This window comes from Chelon labrosus (assembly GCF_963514085.1).
Source record: "Chelon labrosus genome assembly, chromosome: 15".
In the NCBI taxonomy this organism is placed as follows: domain Eukaryota; kingdom Metazoa; phylum Chordata; class Actinopteri; order Mugiliformes; family Mugilidae; genus Chelon; species Chelon labrosus.
In genome coordinates this window covers 24,283,698-24,298,084 of record NC_140348.1, presented here as the reverse complement: position 1 = coordinate 24,298,084, position 14,387 = coordinate 24,283,698, and positions in this window count along the sequence as shown.

Here is a 14,387-nt window from a genome sequence, read left to right as displayed (position 1 = left end):
GCAGCCCTAGGAGCAAGAACAAATTTCTCGCTTCAAGTGTTAAACCCTGTGACAGAAAATGAAACCTACGAGGAGGCATTCAAAGCTGCACTTCCTCGAATGTCCACTTGAGGAGGTAGAGGAATATTTCCTCCAGTACGTTTATAAAAGGATAAAGTAACATAAAACCCACAAGTACCTCAAAACTTGAGTACCACAAGAGCAAATAATATTAGCAGAAATACAAACACAGTATGTCAGCACACATGGTCATAATCAGTTTTCAGTATTAACTTGAATTCTATTCAAACCAAAACCCATTAGCTTTACTATCAATCCATTTTCTTCCTACAGCCTACAGAAGGATGGAAAGATTACCAGATACCACATTTATCACCGTTTAGCGTGAATGAGAATGAAGAATGAGTCTGAGTCAGAGAGCATGGTTCGGATAAGAGACAAACGGCTTATATCACTTTTCAGTTTCACTCTAATCTGAATACCGTTTCAAATAAATCCATCAAGAGTCTTCTGAGAAGAGAGATAAAAGTGTGATTCTCCACAGAGCTGCAAAAGCATGACAAAGCTAGTTCCCCAGTGGGCTAATATGAGTCAGTGCTTTGGGGGTTAAACCATACTTTCAGTCCCTGTGTGGTTTCTAATGCAAATGTACGCCATGTGTATGCAACGTGGCTGCAAGATCCTTAATATGTGAAAATACTGGTCTGTAGATCAATGTGAAAGTAGGTCAGTTTAAAAAGGGACATCGAGGCCTAGATAAGGAAAGTACAGAGGGTTAAGGGAACAGCCGTAAACGCGAGCACATCAATTCGACTGATGCTAAGGCGTCTTAAAAACAAACATCTTGTGCTACAGACAGGCGTATTAAATTCATGTCAATAAAAATGGATCGCGTCGCCGTCAGTTAAGGTCGGTCAACATGGTGAAGCTCGCAAACGAACGACGGCCTCAAAAATTCCATCCTGAGTCCAAAGGCTCAGCATTCTTTGGATTTATCGCCGGTGCATCCGACTGCAGCAGCTCTTCTGCAAAGCATTATTAGTTTAACTTGGTTTGTTTACACCGTTGCCATCTGTGCTGTACGCAGGAATGTTTTCTCTGAAAAAGGGGAATGGATGTAATTCTGGATGACGTGCTGCCGCTCTGATGCATAATCAGTGATGTGTATTTTTAAAAACATTTGTAATCATTTATTTTTTATTTTTTTCCAGCAGGCTAAGGAGCACTGAAGTGTACTCGGCCCGTCTAATGTATCATATGACGCTACTAGCAGACACACAAATCAAGTGACCCGTGTGATTGAATAATTATTTTCAGAATGTACACACACACACACACACACACACACACACACAGAGTTCATTTTCTTTCATTTCCTGAGCGCGTCCAGGGGGGCCACCCAGGGGCCACGCTGAAGGTCACAGAGTGCGGTAAAGTGGTCCGTGTTGGATCCGCGGTCACACAGATGAGCTGCACATCAGCGTGTGACTCTGTTAGACCTCCATCACACCGGTCATATTACCCAAATCTTGTGGGGGCAAAAGGGTCAAAGGTCAACACGGTGACCTGACGGTGAGGTTTACTGTAATGAGTGAAATGTGAGAGTCCAGACTGAGGCATGTTTGGAGTTAATTGCAGTTTCTAAATCAAGAATTGTTTTTTTTTTCCACTTTCTTTATTGAACAGGTTTTTTTTCTGTTTTCATACAGACAAGCAGCAGTAGAAAACACTTATAAAATAAAGTAAAATATGCATTTGTGTTATATAATAATCTGTATATAATTATACAGCTACACGTCAGTAACCCTCTTGTCCCTTCCCAACCCGTGGACAAACTCCTTTCAGGTCAGAGCCAAGACAAACGACATGCTAGCCGTATGTTATCCTAAGCAAGAAAGCAAATAAGCGTATTAACCAAAAGGTCAAACTATTATGGAGCAGGCTGTAAAGAAATGGACGTCTAAATGGATGTCTTAAAATACTCTAGACCCAGATGTTTTAGCCAACTATAGACCGATGTCCAACCTTCTTTTTATTTCTAAAATTCTAGAAAAAGTTGTTGCTAGTCAGTTGTTGCTAATTCCATTTAAACAGGAATGGTACCCGGCCGGCCTAATAGGCGGTACGGTGACGGTGCGGACCCTACGTAGACCCTAGCTCTGTAGTTGACGTGCACCTCCCCAGAAATGTAACCACGAGCTCCAGTGATGTAGACTTTAAGAGCTGTGATTGGTCCGCTTGGCAGTAGTGTGTTTCTGCTTTAGTATTTCCGGCTGCTTCTCCATCTCCACAATTTTTAAATTGATAGTTTTGGACATTTGTATGACTTGAGCTTGAGGTTCTGCTCAAAGCTTCTTCCCGTTAAAAGGGAGTTGTTCCTTGCCACCGTCACCTTTGTGTTTGCTCTCTGGTTTTCAGACCGGCTTTTGTAAGGCGACAATTTGTATTGTTACTGACGCTATATAAATAAAACTGAACTGAATTGTAAATGATATGAGGATGCACACGTCTTAGCAGCTGCTCCTTCCTAAATATACAAAATGACTCACTCTATTGTTCGCTCTACTGTCTGGCTTTACGTGTAGTCTAACATTAAAACACTGATTTACTTGTTACAGATATGTGACGTGAGACGCACCATAAAGTGGTTCATCACAGGATACCGTAGCCTGAGGCCGCTGCTTCTAAGGACGGGATTGATAGTAACGTTCATATGACGGGATGGACTGCAGGCAATGTGTAGTAGACAACATAACATAGCGCATACAGTGGAAGTCACAAGGATATCCCGAGAAGGAAGTGATGACTTTGTTTTTCTTGTTGTCTGTTTGCTTGGACCACTGTGGGAACAAAACATCTAAAGACTCCACAGGTACCAAATTAGTAGCATTATATTTTATCTGGGAAATCTGATTTAATTCATGCACAAAAATAATAGAAAAGTGAATCACTTCCCAAAAGTCTCAGTCCCAAGTTTTCCTGGAGTTTGAACAGTAATTGCCAAAAAGACGTCAATGAGTGATTCAATAAATCTAAATGAACTCAATTACTACGCGGTGGACTTTCCCCCTTTTTTCTATCTCAGTTTCCTTCTGCTTCTTCCTTCACATGTCGCCCTCTGTCCTGATCTGTCCTGATCGGTTAACACACAGCGTAAGCGTTAAAGGTAGAGGAGAGGATAGTTAATGTCAGGCTCGATGGGTACGGCCTGAAAAGTCAAGACAGAAAGAAGTGGTGTATTGTTTCTTATTGAACCAGGGTATGTGTGTCTGGAGATCATGTGGCTGTGTTTTTATAGTGCAGTGATCCGGTCATATGATGGTCAACACCTCGATACCACACATTACCTAGCTAAGTACATATAAACTAGTTTAAACACAAACTGTACATTTACATAGCCGACCACAAACAGCAGCAGCACTATTTTACATCCAGCCTGCAGAGCACAGGAACAAGTGGAAAGACGAATATAAAGTTTTACGAATCTTGTTTTTTTGTAATTCGGTGAATTGTTCGCATCCGTCGACGAGACGCGAACAAAAACGCCGTTCTTCTTCGGAACAATGTGTCCTCAGCTTTGTGTACTCTTCTGAGTTTCACAGTGCTTGACAACAACTACTCGGCTTTGGGTGACTCCACCCTACTGGTTTCCACACACGTTAAAACAAACACAACGCTTTGCAAACACGGCCTGACCCACTTCCACGCTGCAATGTCATGTGTGTGTCAAAGTCCTGTGTCATCCGCCCGCACGGCCACGGACAGCGTCTGTCGAGTTTCAGGAAAATCTATAAAGTTTATGCGCGTAAAAGATGTGTTTTTGTCGTATAAGTGTGTGCATGTGTGTGTGTGTGTGTGTCTCTACACACACTGAGGTAAACTAATTACCATGTGCTGCGATCAGCTGTGGCCCCTGAGGCCTGCAGGGAGAATTTCTCTGTGGTCAACCAACCCCCGGTTGTCCTGTACTGGACCTCCCTCATTCTCTGTCTCTGTCTCTGTCTCTGTCTCTGTCTGTCTTACACACACAGACACAGTGAACTCAGTCACCCCACTCATGCCACTCACTCAGGCACGTCGTGTGGAGGCCCGGTAACAGAGCGACTGTGGGAGACGGACATACAGTAAATATACTCGCAGGCTGTCATTACGCTGCGTGCTGAACAAGCATAGAAACCCGGTATAGTGAGCTGGAAGAAAACTGCAGCAGCTAAGTGACCCACATGCTGTACAGTAGCTGTCAGCAGTGGCTAAGCTAACAAACTGGCTAACTGAGCCTCCTCTACAACTCTTTATTTAATGAAATCATAAGCCCAGTACTCAAAGCAGTGCAAATTAGGAGAAAGCTGCAATGATCTTCAAGTACTTGCATGCTCCAACTGCACGTTAATCTGTGTGATATTGTCAAAATTAGGAACATCTAGTCTAAAAGTGATGCTAACTAACGACTATGGTGTCATGTAGAGGGTGGTGGACATTGTTCACGATGGACCAGATTTTGTTCAAGGGTCTTCCATCTACCACTGATGTCAGGGACTCCAGCTCTGCCCCCCTACCACAGAGGCCTCCTTCTGGATCAGCTTGTCCAGCCATGAGGTGTCCTTCTTCTTCTTAGTGCTGCCTCCTCAGAACACCACAGCGTAGAAGAGGACACCGGCAACGATAGTCTGGTAGAACATGTCCAGCAGCTTCCAACAGATATTAGCCAACCAGTCTAGTTTGTGATCCAGCTGTAGACCGAGGTGCTTATAGGTCTGAATCACTTCTACACACTCCCAGTTGATGGTTACAGACTGTAGGTGGAGCCTGGACCTTTGGAAATCCATCTTCTTGGTTTTAGCTGTATTGATCCGAAGGTGGTTCCCTCCGCACCATGAGACAAAGTTGTTCACCAGATTCTCTTGCTCCTGTCCATCCCTGACACACCCGACAATTGCAGCGTCATCTGAGAACTTCTGCATATGACATGACTCTGTGTTGTACTTGTATTCTGGGAAATAAGTATAAATAAATAGAGACAGTATGTTGTGCAAGTTGTGCAAAATGGTAATATGATATATGTTTGTATGTCTGTAATGGGTATTTAGCAATTTCACTCAATCCTCCTCCTTTCAAAAGAAGGCTCTCAAGGCCTAGCTCCATCTTTTCCCAGAGACCTCATAGAATCGTATCACCCCAGTAGAATGGGAGGCATAGTCTTCAGCTACCAGGTCACAGTTTGCATTTGGGGCAGGCACCCTCTCTGGTTAGACTTCAAACTCTCCCTCATGATAAAGCAGCTGTATAGTAAATAGCAGTTGCGGTTTCCATTGTGTTTTCTGGTTTGTTCCTTTATATTTGTCTCCCTCCTTAAATACTCTGGATTAATGTTTAACACGTGTATTTAGAGGACGCCTCCACGGGTTCTCAGAGAGCTGACACGAGAGAAAGACTTGTCTCACTTTGCATAAATTCCTTCCTGGAATAACAACCGCATTTGCAGCGTGATGTAAGATGCATGGATCTGTTCTGTGTGTTTATCCTGTTGACACTCGCTCTCATAGATCATGTGTCTTATCCTCAGCTATCCATGGGGAAAAGCAAATATATCTCCATGCTAATTAAGAGGACTCTGCTATGTCAGCTTACGCAGAGTTCAACTTCAGGCATGTACATATGAAGGGCACACACAGACGTACGCACAAACACCTTTATTTACAGTCAGTCAGGTTGTCGGAGCGCCTTCAGGACAAGAGGTTAGCAGCTGTCATGGTTAAAAACAGCCGTCTGCAGCAGCATAGCTGAATTATGAGGGAACTGAGGCAACCAAGCACAGATCTCAGGCCTCTTTCCTACTTCTCCTGGGCCTCCCTTCAGTGACCCTAATTGAAGTAACTCAAGCTTGCCTAGCTCTCACCCTCTCACATTTCTCAGTTTTTTTTTAACTTACTATTGCCATGTACTTAATTTAAGACAGAAATGCAATGCAAAAAGAAAGTTGCAATTCAATTATATGGCATTAACTAAGCTAATAAAGCTTGAAGCTGCATCATTAATCTAGAAACTGCATCAGTGAGGTTCAGGAGTAGCTTTGCATGAATTACAGATCAGTTCAAAACATTCTTTATGATATCCTTCATCTGTAACCGTTTGTCCTGTGAAGGGCCGGGGGCTGGAGCCTATCCCAGCTGCCATTGGAGGCGGGGTACACCCTGGACAGGTATCCAGTCTATCACAGGGCTAACACAGAGAGACAGACAACCATTCACACTCACACCTAGGGGCAATTTAGAATCACCAATGAACCTAACCAGCATGTCTTTGGACGGTGGGAGGAAGCTGGAGTACCTGGAGAGAACCCACGCAGACATGGGGAGAACATGCAAACTCCACACAGAAAGGAACCAGTCGAACCCAGAACCTTCTTGCTGTGAGGCATCAGTGCTGGTAGCTAGCTAACTAGCATGTACAATCTCAATTAAACTGTTAACGTTAGCATTTTGATGCAAACATGAAATCAGACACGAGAACATAGAAGGACTGTTCCTTTCCAATATTCTGACTCTCTGGGCCTCCAGGCATTTTTTATTTTTTTTTTTCAGGAAGTTAAAGTTTACTTAATTAGTTAATGAATACCGATGTAGCTGCCAAGTGTAAGTACAACCAATGTATGGGAAGAATGCGGCTGATATGCAGCTCCTGCTACACAGCTATCAGTTCATATTCAATGGAAAAATCACAAGAATGCAAGCGAGCGTCCACAGCGGTCCAAGTCGGTCCAAGACAGACAGGATTGCGGTGCCTGGACTACGTGAGGTTAGAGCGGCAACGTGCCCCCGTGACCTTTGTGCAATGGGAACAATATTTAAATTTACCACCTAACGGACGACTGTGTTTTAGTCGAGGTGAAAATGATCAAGTAGTCTGACTTATACCTGTAACAGTGAGTAACTGAGTTTGATTTCTCTCTAATATAAAATACTCTTATGCCGTCTCTCTCCGTTTCCCTCCTTTCCCTGGAATGATGGAGAGGGAGGCTGAGGCAAGCCCTCCACAGCCAGAGGAAAACCACACAAGTCAAACACACGCTCTCTCCGTCTCACACACACACACACAAACACTGAATCCACCAAACCAACAAAAACAGTCGCTCGAAAAGCTGCGCGCCCTCAAAAAGCAGCCGTGCACGGGCGCGGTGTTCAAAAATAATAGGTAGCCGGCTGGTAAACAGCTCGGCCGTCCACCCTTAACCCGTGCAGCTCCTGAGGTGTACAAGAGTCGTGATTTATAGTCAAACCAGAGGTAAAAACAGGCTTCCTGTATGCTGAGAATGTCTCTCTCAGAAAATGTAGAGGTCCTCTGCGGTTCTTTGGTTTAGTGTTTGGTTCTATATGAAGCTATGATAACCCTCAATCTGTTTTTTTTGTTTTTTTTTAAGAAAAGCAAAACAAATATTTAACATGGTGCCCTTTCCAAAAAAGATCATTACATTACGAAAGGCCTTCCTGCTCAGGCACTAAAGTTCTTGCTCAGACTACAGGAACAAAATGAGGAAAAGACACAGAGAGGGAAAATGTACTGTAAAATGAACTGTGAGGAAAGCCGTGTGTTCCCCTGACTGCCGATGCACCGATAACGACTGAATGGATGTGGTGTTGTTTTCACGGGGCAGCCGAACACACGGTGATGTGACTGTGCCGTAAGAGGGTTGGACCGTGTGAAGCAAGCATGTGATACACGGAGACGGACTAATTTCCCACGATACGTCTCCGCAAAACAGCCGGCCGGTTGCTTAACGGACTGACTCACAAGTCTGAGAGGCTCAGCCAACCAAGATGACATATAGTGCTAATTATAAGAAATTGCTCTTGAGGAAAAACCACAATAACAACAGGCATTTCAGCTTGTGTCTCTAGATACCTCTCTCTACTTTAAAACAGATCAGAAGTGAACATCTTCTTTTGTTTACCGAAAGCAGATTACAGCGAATTAAGTCATGGCTACGTCACAGAAAAAAACAGTTTATTTGCTATAAATTATGCCTTTTTAAATTGAGGAAAGAAATTAAACATATGCACAAAATAATTGTATAGAAAGAAACAAGAATTTAAACTTACTGTACAGTCTGACAGTTTTATTACTTTTTGAAAAACAAGAAGTTTGAGAGTCTTAATGTAGTCTTCTAAACTTAAAGGGGAATCACCGTTTTTTACAACCTGGACCTTATTTCTGGCATAAAATAAGATCGTTTACTCACCCATATAACTTTGGTGTCATTTGGAGTTGTTTGTACGATATTTACATCTGCGTATATCCATATAGTGGGAGTGAATGGGGCACCGAAACGCAGCCTCTAAATAACGCATTATCTGTCGCAAAACTTGTTCATTTCACCAATATTTTGTTATGATACACTAGTGCTATTCCCCATTGAGTCCAGAGTTACCTGTCATCATCCGGGGTCTGTAGATTGACCTACTAACCTCTGACCTGGATGATGTCATCTCGGAGCGCCGCGTGGCTTGTTTACCTGTAATTTGCTACTGCTAGTTTTTTGCAACGTGGCAGAATACTTTTCCAATTCTGAGGTTGTGGATGACGACTTTGTTTATGACGGACATCCTTACCGTTTTGAGCCAGAGTATACGGATGAGGAGCTCGTTGAAAGCAGGATGTGGAGGCAGAAAGAGGAACAGCTGGCCGAAGAACAACAAACCGCTGCACGTCCGCGAATAGATAACAGGTAACTCCGGACTCAACAGCGAATAGCACTAGCATATCATAACAAAATATTGGTGAAATGAACGAGTTTCACGGCAGATAATGCGTTATTTAGAGGCAGTGTTTTTCGGTGCCCCAGTCACTCCCACTATGTGGATATACGTGCATGTAAATATCGTCCGAATGACTCCAAATGACACCAAAGTTATATGGGTGAGTAAATGATCGTATTTTATGCCAGAAATAAGGTCCAGGTTGTAAAAAACGGTAATTCCCCTTTTTAACATTCATGTATCTAGGCTTAAAAGTTGCACAGGCAATGGCTTGAACACACTGCAAAGACTACCGCCAATGGCCTGCTTAAAAAGGAAATTCTGATTCAGCAGCCACTATTAGCTGGAGGGCTAGGTCGCTAGGGGAAGCTACAAACCAGACAGGAGTCCGACAAGGGCCAAAGTTGCAGGAAACATCTTGGGTGACAGACATTCACCAACAGCCCATCATCGGAAAACAGCCAGCTGAGGTTTGCTTTGGCTGTGCACCATCAATTTGAGTTGGCCAGGTGGTTTGCCGGACGTCCAGCCGGAAAATGCTTTGCCTCCCGCTTGGCTCACGTGGTACAGCTAGCTGTATAAATGGTATCTTTTTTTTCTAGTCAGGATTTTAAGTTGTATTTTAAAATGCAAATAGAGGACACGTGCAATGACGAACTGATCGAGCCTTATTAGAGAACAGATAATGTTATCACGACATTCATGTTATTCATTAACAACCACTTCCTTCTTAGAACCTGTCAGGGCCGTGCTCTCTTTACTAGCAGAAACCAAACACAATCCAGCTAATAAGAGATCCAGAAGCTGAGGGCAGATGTGACTTTAACCCTGTGGATGTCTGGAGGTGTTGCAAGTGGCTCATGAGGGGAGTGGGAGGTGGGAGGGTGGAACGGGAGGTTATCCCCGGGGTCATAATGATGAGTGTACAAACACTCACACAAACTCTTCACACATACAAACCCACACAGACACCGGCTAGAGACAGTAGGCGCACGTTTGACGCGACTGACAGATGTTGCCTCCTGGCTCCAGCTGTTCCATACCTTGCTCCTCAGGTACACTATTACACACACACACGCATTTGCACACTCACTGCCTCAGTTGTGACTCACCAGATTTATGTGCTTTGCTGCAGCACACACAAACACGCCAGTATTTCAGCTTGTGTGTGTGCGGGATGTGTTTACCATTTGGAGGAATGTACAGTATTTGGTAATGTGAAAAGCTTCCCTCAGCGGTTAAAGAGCGCTACAGACGCTCTGTTTTATTGGATGAGCCAGAGATTTCCCCCGGGGGGGGGGGGGGGGGGGGGGGGGGGCAGGAGGGAGGAATTTAAACATGCTGTCCCTCTGCTGGGGATCTAATACTGCTGTGTGTGTGTGTGTGAAGTGAATATCAGCAGGTTCTTGTCCGTGTTGGTCTTTTCGTCTCACTGAGTTAATTCATGAGATGGAACATAGTGTTTCTGCTATTCAATCCAAGTAATTATAAAAGTTCATACACTGTAAACACGACTGTATCTGAGCTTTACAATTTTAGCTCCACTGTTTACAGGTCACATAAATACTCTGTGTACATCCATCCATCCATCAATCATCTATAATCACTTATCCTCTCGAGGGTGGGCCTGGAGTCTATGCCAGCTGGTACTGGGCGATGGGCAGGGTACATTCTGTACAGAGTTAACATAGCTTTGTGTATACTGCATGCAAAATTATCAGGCAAACAACATTTCTCAGGAATAATTCTATTGGTGCACAAATTGTGCATGACCACAGATGTGATCTCAAATTGTTCACATGCGCAATTTAAAAAGTTTTCATAATTAACAATTGCAGACTTCCCTTTTGTTCTTAAGGCTCATTAAAGGTACTGCAGAACATAGACGGCGGAACCTACGTACATAGCCTACGCCGGTGCGAGCCATTTATGCTTGTAGTCTCGTCAGCCTGGCTCAATCTGTAACAACACCACCCAAACACTAGACGCCGCTGTGTCTTTTTTGCCAGTTGGGTTAATTTTTGTTTCCACTTCCTGCTTCACTTTCAACAATGGCGACCGAAACCTTCGGCGAAGACGAGCCGTACAAGTGTTTGCATCTCCGAACCTCAGTTAACCTTTCCTCGATGTGTTCCATCTTTATTGATCCAAAACAATCAATTCAAAAAGTACGGAGATGGAGAAGCAGCCGGAAATACTAAAGCAGAAACACGCTACTACTGCTCTGTTGCATGTTGGACCAGAACGCATGCACATTTATTACTTGCAGTGTGTCAAAACTGGATGGTTGAAGATGGGCCCTGGTGTGTTCTCGGATGGATCGTCTTTATAGTCAAGACACACACTGGAATAAAGATTATGACATGCCTGGATGCTGCACACTACCTCTTGTAAGACTGCTTGAAGAAAGTGTAATTCAGCAATTGACTGGGGGAGATGTTCAGGCCATCTTTTTATTGTTTCCTTCTTAAAATGCTTATAATCTATCTATCTTGTATTTATAAAGTGTTTCTATCTACCCAGTGTCTTGCTCAGGGACACTTCAGCATGTGGTCCATGTACCTGGGATTGAAACTGCTAACCCTCTAGTCATGGACAACACTCTCTATCTACAGAGTCATAGCCAGGTGCAACCCCCAATCAATCAACACACACACACAGCAAAGAGGCCACAGTCGACAGGATAAAGCATGACCTTTTGCAGCACCAGCACAAAAACCCAACAATGTGGTGCCTTCCTGTGTGTGTGAGCCTTACACAAAAATATCACCTAGAAAGCGTTTGCGGCTTGAAGTTTGAAAACGTGCATAGAAATACGGATAAGGTAAAAATACTCACTGCTTAATAATTGTGCATGCAGTGTACATTTCATCATGACTACAGTTTGTGTTTGCAGAGTAAAGGCCTCTGGTTTTAGTGAGTCAATAACGACAGAACAGTGTGTGTGTGTGTTTAAATGTGTTAAATGTGTGCTTTGTGCTCGGCCTGTGGTCTTAATTGAAGCTAATGGAGAGCAGCAGCAGCACGGCCGGCGGTGTCTCTTATCATGTTACATGTGTGCTTGTGAACACAAACGGTTAACTTTAAGGGAGAATCTGGGTCAGTGTTGCAACCACAGACCCATAAAGCAGGGCAGGAGTAAGATCCTGGAGGCGAGGAGCGGAGGAGGCATGCACCTGGTGAGCATGGACGCAGTTGCCCATGGCTACAACTTTAAAACATTCCCTTTTTGTAAAAAGCCAGTTGTCCGTGTACAGACCCTGCAGGAACCCCAGTCATCCAATCTATTTAATTTCCTTTCAGATTGTTTTTTTCATGTTCTCCTTATGCAAGTTGTTGTTTTCAATGACACACTTTGCTCAGTCAGAAATCACACCTACTAAGACCCTGTTACGCCCACTGAGGGATTATAAACGATATAAATAAACTTGGCTTGCCATCGTCAGGGTAGAGGTGTTTGTGATCTCCTTGAATTCTTATTGTTTTCCCTCCAAACCTGACTAAATCATGTTGCTTTCATGACTTCGTCGCCACCTGGATTTAACTAAGCAAATAGGTCCAAGCCTCCTATTGGATAATTACTGCATGGGTGATTATCTTTCAGCTGGCAACAAGTTATTTAACCCCAACTGATGCAATGAGTAGCTTCTCTTTTCTTAAACAACCATGTCTAAAGATACATCCCGTGGTCGTGGAAAACATGTTAGTCTGTTTGAGAAGGGTCAAATCATGGGCATGCATCAAGCAGAGAAAACATCTAAGGAGATTGTAGAAACTACTAAAACTGGGTTAAGAACTGTCCAACGTATTATTAAAAACTGGAAGGATAGTGGGGAACCATCGTTTTCCAGGAAGAAATGTGGTTGGCGATCACTTAAACGTTTGGTGAAATCAAATCGAATAATCATTGCGAAGGGAACTCAATGGATTGGGACTGAACAGCTGTGTAGCCTTAAGAAAACCACTAATCAGTGAGGCTAACAGGAAAAAAAGGCTTCAATTTGCTAGGGAGCATAAAGATTGGACTCTGGAGCAATGGAAGAAGGTCATGTGGTCTGATGAGTCCAGATTTACCCTGTTCCAGAGTGATGGGGGCATCAGGATAAGAAGAGAGGCAGATGAAGTGATGCACCCATCATGCCTAGTGTCTACTGTACAAGCCTGTGGGGGCAGTGCTATGATCTGGGGTTGCTGCAGTTGCTCAGGTCTAGGTTCAGCAACATTATGTGTCCAAAGAATGAGGTCAGCTGACTACCTGAATATACTGAATGACCAGGTTATTCCATCAATGGATTTTTTTCTTCCCTGATGTTCACAGGCATATTCCAAGATGACAATGCCAGGATTCATGGGGCTCAGATTGTGAAAGAGTGGTTCAGGGAGCATGAGACATCATTTTCACACATGGATTGGCCACCACAGAGTTCAGACCTTAACCTGATTGAGAATCTTTGGGATGTGCTGGAGAAGGCTTTGTGCTTTGGTCAGACTCTCCCATCATCAATACAAGATCTTGGTGAAAAATGAATGCAACACTGGATGGAAATAAATTGGATGCAATCACACCACTATATACCAATAAATCTGATAGGGTTAGGGTTAGGGTTTTTATTACTTGGGCTCTGTGTTGCACTTGTGCATAGTTGCAAGTCTCCGCTCTTTGCACAACAAAATGGGCAAGCTGCTTCTCTTCAACGGAACAAACAAGTGCGTAGCAAGTTTTACCGTCACAGTACATTAACTTCTACGTTCCAAAGTTGGTGTACTTACTGTCGGTAAAGGTTCTCACTCACTCAGGTCATGGTATATCCAAAAGGCTAAATGAAACTAGTGCAACAGGACTTGTAGAGTGACATTTCCCCACACATCCAAACAGCTTCTTCACTTCAGAACTTGACCTTGTTTCAGTTTTGTGGTTATTTCACAACCCTTGCAGCCTCATCTTGGCGATATCATGTATATATTACACCACGTGGGTTTTCCACCCTCATACTGGTCTGTGTTTACATCCCACCCCAGGCCAATATGAGTGCTGCACTGCAAACCCCGATCAGATAACTTGAACAAAAACATCCAGACTGACCTTTAATAATCCTTTTATAAAATCAAACCACGAACTACCAAAATACAGACAACTATTTAAACGTCCCACCACTGATAATAACACACTGGATCCCTGCTTCATAGTTTTAAAGATACAAACTGATCTTTTCCCCGGGCAGCTTTAGTGCACTCTGGCTCCTGTCTGGTTCGTCTTATTTCAGCAAAAAGCCTGTGGTAAAGAAAATAAATAAATAAATCTGTAATTCTCAACCTCAGTGCTGGAAACTACTCCTGTAAATGTGAATCCCTACGCCAAGATGTTTGACAAGGAATTAATACTGAACCTCAAGAGCGGCTGAAACACCCCGACCGGTAATGAATGACTTCACAGATTTCACCAGGAACGAAAGCGAGAGAAAAAAGACACTGTTTATCTAACGGTCTTCTAATAAACTGCAGCAGAGGAAAAGGACTTAAATTGAAAAGTCAACAGCGATGGGAAGCTGCAAAATTCTAGCGGCGCATAAACACACACTGTGACAGGTTTGCTGCTTTATCCACGGAGGGATCTCAGCACTCATGAACGTCTCC